General features: G+C 42.6%; 1 protein-coding gene across 5 annotated transcripts in view; it reads right to left on the minus strand.

The window, feature by feature from the left end:
* Positions 1 to 5,682, minus strand: part of SLC8A1 (solute carrier family 8 member A1) — a 441,932-nt gene that overhangs the window by 369,925 nt on the left and 66,325 nt on the right. The gene's annotated exons all lie outside the window — the stretch shown is intronic.

The raw sequence follows: 5,682 nt of genomic DNA on the forward strand, positions 1-5,682 counted from the left end.
ACTCGCTCCGCCGCGCGCTCGGCCCCGCGCCTGCCGCCGCGGCCCTCTGCGCCCCCGCCCCCTCCAGCCGCCGCTCCCGGGGCTCCCTAAACGCTCGCTTGGGGTAAAGCCAGCGGGTTTCTGGACACCGAGCTTTTCCAGCCTTCCAGCTTCGGCCGCTGAGGATATTTTTCAGTTTCCTCCGGGCTCTCGTCCCCGCAGTGCGTTCTGGCCGCGCGCTAGCGCTCTCTCAGACACCCAGCGGATCGATTGCCCGCGTAGACAGGCGCTGCAACTTTTCTGCTGAGCACTTCCTCGCCTGATCCCACAGATAGAACCTGGACCCTCAATCACCTACCCGTCTCTCACCTCTACTTTTGTTAATCCGGATATATTTTTGTTCTGCTTACTACCTCCTTGCTTAAGGAAGTTTGTTGTTTTTGTTTGTTTGTTTGTTTTTCCTCCTCAAAGGGGTCTGTGTATATTATAATGCTTTTTTTCTTTTTTTTTTAAGAACCTCTTACTGCGTTTTTTTTTTCCCCCTACATATCAGATTTACACAACTGTACAATACTCCTCAGCCAAGAACTCAGAAAGATTCTCTGGGATTAAAGGCCAAGAGGCTGTTTAGTGTGAAAGCCATGCCGCTTTTAAACTACAGAGAGGAGTAAAAGCTGAACGTTAAGGTCGCGTTGGGGAAGACCTAATGCAGCAATCGACGAACCTTTCATTGCCCTTTCCAAGAGATGCATTATCATTGCCAATACATCACTTCCCCATAATTAATAAAGGAGCATTGCACCAGCCTCTTGCTCTCTTGACAGCTCATTCATCCTTACAAATCCTTAATGACTTGGCAGGATGAAAGGCCAGACCTACTGTGGAGTTCACCCATCTCCAAACCTGGTTGCACATCAGACACACCTGGGAATGCAGACCTGACCTAGAATCTGATGCAAACTCTAATGCAGACTCACACTGAGGTCTCAAATGGGGCTCCAAGTTTGGGCTTTGAAAGCACCAGGTGATACTGTCACTGATGTGTTTGCCAAGGTATGGGTGTCAGGAGCAGCAATATGCAGAAGGTGAATGAAGAATGGAGCTGCAGAGCACTAAGCAGAAAGTTAGCTCTTTAGTGGAGTTACCCCAGTACTTACAGTGCAGACCTGCAGTCAGGTCTTTGAAAAAGAGAGGTTCTTACTACGGGGATCCCACTGTTGGACTCCGTGACCAAGAGGAGAAATGGAGAAATATTTTACTTCTGTCTCTGGACTAGGTGCTCCCGAACCTTGGCAGTACCTCCAAATCTTCTGGGGAGCTTTTAAAATTTTCCAGCACTTACACCACACCCCAGATGGATAAACTTGATATCTCTGGGGGTGGGACTCAGATATCAGTAATTTATCTTTATGTGCACTTGAAAAAGGTTGAAAACCACTGTTCTAGGGCAACTACTCCTCAAGCACAAATGTGGGTATATCTTGGGGTCAGGGAAAGGGGGTACCCTTTCTCATTCAGTAGGTCTGGAGTAGGCCTAGAGTCTACTTTTCTAGCATGTTTACAAGGAATGTTGCTGTCTGAATGAGGACTGCACTTTAACAAGGGTCTGTTGCATCCATCTAATGGTCTTGGATACTAGGCTTGGTGGAGGGAACTCCAAGCCACTTCGTGTCTTGTAAATGTGCAAGCATCGTTCTTTCCTAAGAACATTTTCCTTTTTTTTTTCTGAGTTAAATTATCTTGAGAATGACTTTCTTCACAAACTTTTTGTTCAACTGCAGTGACTAGTGGGTGTGAACAGAATGACATGTGGGGAGACACAGAAGGTCACCATCTCTGTTAGAGTATGTCCTCAGCCAAAAATTACTTAGAGTCCTGACTCCAACACAGTGTGAGAGGCAGATCTTTGGCTCACATTCAATGAACAGGGTCTTGGAAAGAAAAGTGGCTGTCTGCTAAATGACACTGAGAGAAGCATACAACCAGACTCCACTCATAGGAAATAGGGCACAGCTAAGTGAAGGAGCCCAGTAAAAGCTAAATGAAAATGTGAGTGGATCATATAGCTCATTGGAATAGATTTTGTGGAAAGGGTGTGGCCTGTTATTGCTATTATGGCCATTTAGTGAAAGCTCAGATTTCTTTAAAAGTATAGACATGTTTGTGACATAGTGACAGGAACTCTGTTGTTGTTTGTTTTAACATTTTTTTGCTATAGATTTTTGTTTAGAGATTTTTTGTGCCCTTGCCAGAGAGACAGAGACAGAAAGAGAGAAATCATCCCTCAGGGGGGATGGTCATGTCACAATCCCTGCTTCCCCATTCTCCTCTCTGTATTTTAGGCATGCACACACATATGTCCAGTGTGAGCTTCAAGCTCCTGGGTCCAGGACTCAAACTTACAGTGCAGACCTGCAGTCAGGTCTTTGAAAAAGCGAGGTTCTTAGTACGGGGTTCCCACTGTTGGACTCCGTGACCAAGAGGAGAAATGGAGAAATATTTTACTTCTGTCTCTGGACTAGGTGCTCCCGAACCTTGGCAGTACCTCCAAATCTTCTGGGGAGCTTTTAAAATTTTCCAGCACTTACACCACACCCCAGATGGATAAACTTGATATCTCTGGGGGTGGGACTCAGATATCAGTAATTTATCTTTATGTGCACTTGAAAAAGGTTGAAAACCACTGTTCTAGGGCAACTACTCCTCAAGCACAAATGTGGGTATATCTTGGGGTCAGGGAAAGGGGGTACCCTTTCTCATTCAGTAGGTCTGGAGTAGGCCTAGAGTCTACTTTTCTAGCATGTTTACAAGGAATGTTGCTGTCTGAATGAGGACTGCACTTTAACAAGGGTCTGTTGCATCCATCTAATGGTCTTGGATACTAGGCTTGGTGGAGGGAACTCCAAGCCACTTCGTGTCTTGTAAATGTGCAAGCATCGTTCTTTCCTAAGAACATTTTCCTTTTTTTTTTCTGAGTTAAATTATCTTGAGAATGACTTTCTTCACAAACTTTTTGTTCAACTGCAGTGACTAGTGGGTGTGAACAGAATGACATGTGGGGAGACACAGAAGGTCACCATCTCTGTTAGAGTATGTCCTCAGCCAAAAATTACTTAGAGTCCTGACTCCAACACAGTGTGAGAGGCAGATCTTTGGCTCACATTCAATGAACAGGGTCTTGGAAAGAAAAGTGGCTGTCTGCTAAATGACACTGAGAGAAGCATACAACCAGACTCCACTCATAGGAAATAGGGCACAGCTAAGTGAAGGAGCCCAGTAAAAGCTAAATGAAAATGTGAGTGGATCATATAGCTCATTGGAATAGATTTTGTGGAAAGGGTGTGGCCTGTTATTGCTATTATGGCCATTTAGTGAAAGCTCAGATTTCTTTAAAAGTATAGACATGTTTGTGACATAGTGACAGGAACTCTGTTGTTGTTTGTTTTAACATTTTTTTGCTATAGATTTTTGTTTAGAGATTTTTTGTGCCCTTGCCAGAGAGACAGAGACAGAAAGAGAGAAATCATCCCTCAGGGGGGATGGTCATGTCACAATCCCTGCTTCCCCATTCTCCTCTCTGTATTTTAGGCATGCACACACATATGTCCAGTGTGAGCTTCAAGCTCCTGGGTCCAGGACTCAAACACAGTCAGCCACATGGGAGTCTAGTGCCTTAACCACCATGCCACCTCCTGCCTTTCATTGCTTCTTTATATATCTGTATATCAGTGATGCCCAAAGTCCATCTTGGCAATAATTGAGAAGGCTTTAAGCTTCTATTTGGGTCTTCTTTATTGCTCCTCTTTTCTAGTCTAGACTAATATTTACAATAATTTGGATTCTTTAAAATAATAATTAAAATGTGGTTCTTTACCTAGAACCATTAAATGGCAGTCTAGTGCCTAGTGATTTGGCATCTTTTTTGATTTGGTTCAATTTCTGAACCCATAATTTTCTTTGCCTTTCATTTCTCATTAAAGGTATCATTATAATGGTTCTAGGGCCCCAGGGCAAATCAAACCTTTTGCTTCCTCCTAAATGTCATACATGACTGGATTTTTATTGCAAGAATTATCAAAGGCGACATCACTGGCAGAACTTTGAGAAATGTTGGCTCTAGGTAAGAAGCAGGCTGCTATAGACTATAGCTTTGGAAGATAGAAATATTGTAGGTAGGAGGTGGTGATTTAAATCCCAACAGCAATGGTATTTTTTTGTTGTGTTCTTGTATATTGATTACCTTTCTTTCTTTAGGACTTAGTCTCTATTCTCCACTATTATTCATCAAAAGCAGTATGGTACAACCATTTAGGGGGATACCATAGGATATAACTAAAACATGGTATATTCTAAAGACTGTCATTTTTTTTCATGAAGTATTTCCTAGAAAACCTAGAGAAGATCCTTTAACAAACTCATTTTCAGAGCTAAGTGTAAATTTTGTGAAGTAGGCCCCACTTTAAATCCAAACTATGGACGTGTGATTGGGATACTGAACATTTCAGTAGATACATATATAGTTATCATTTTACTAAAACATTCAATAATTTGTTTTAATCATAGGCAACAGAAGTACTTTGTTGTAATTTCTTTCATTTTCACTTTGAATTTCATGGGTCAGAGGTACCTCCACTGATTTTTCCATTGCTTGGGGCTTTTTAAGTGTGTTAATATAGCCTCAGTCACCCCGCTCCCCCACCATGAGCAATTCTACATTATTTCCTACTCTGCCAACTTTCACTTACTTATTTACTCATTCATAGGCTCAGTTTCATACTGACTTCTACATAAGAAAAAGTAATTATGCACCCCTAGCCTGGTCAGCGAGTGGGCTTTGCATTAGCCACTTTCCCACTCCTAATAACTTCAAATGAAAACTGGGCCCCATTTTGACCTTCAGGTTTCCTTTCCTACTGATTGGATCCAGGGTTATTTTCTTTAGGTCTGACTGTGGGGATTCTTTGCTGACTTCTAAATGCTATTCTTTTCTGGGGTCTTGTACCTGTAGTTAAACTTTTAATTCTGTTTTGTTTGGTTTTGACCAGTTGAACACCACTGTTAAAACTTGTCCAATAGCAGACCCTGATTCTATACAAAAATCCCATCCAGTAAACTCACAGTTACAACCCTGTGCGACATTATTGTGAGGTCACACACTTTATCCAACTCACCAATATATTTATCCTGGTCTCTGGACAGAGGCTGCAATTCCTCATTTGAGCAACTTACATTTAAGGGTTGAGCTGGTACAAAATTCTGACATTTTTATTTTCCATTTCTGCCCATTATTACACTAAGGAAATCTATATCCATGTCCCACAACTTTATCAATGGTAACTCAATAGCAGAATCATTAGCGAGAGTATTCAGTGGGCCAGAAAACAACAACAATCTGATTAAGAGCCAAGACTTTGAAGTCAAGATTCCTGAGTTAGCCTCTGATCTGGCCTTGGGAGCTGTATGGGGGTGGGAGGGTATCTAAAGCGCATTTCCACAGGCAAAGCACGAAGAAGTCTGAGATGCCCAGTTCTGTGCTCACTCTGTCTCTGTCTTCCTACTGCTGGTTTTTGCTTTGTGGAACCTTATGGTGAAGGAGTGTTGTGTGGGGAGAGTTCAGAGAACATCTGCATGGCCAAAAGACAACAGCAAGAAGTCTGAGATGCCTGGTCCTTCTAGGCTCATTCTTAGTCACTCTAGCTGCTG

The sequence above is a fragment of the Tupaia chinensis genome, unplaced genomic scaffold, assembly GCF_000334495.1.
Source record: "Tupaia chinensis unplaced genomic scaffold, TupChi_1.0 Scaffold000050_1, whole genome shotgun sequence".
NCBI lineage: Eukaryota > Metazoa > Chordata > Mammalia > Scandentia > Tupaiidae > Tupaia > Tupaia belangeri.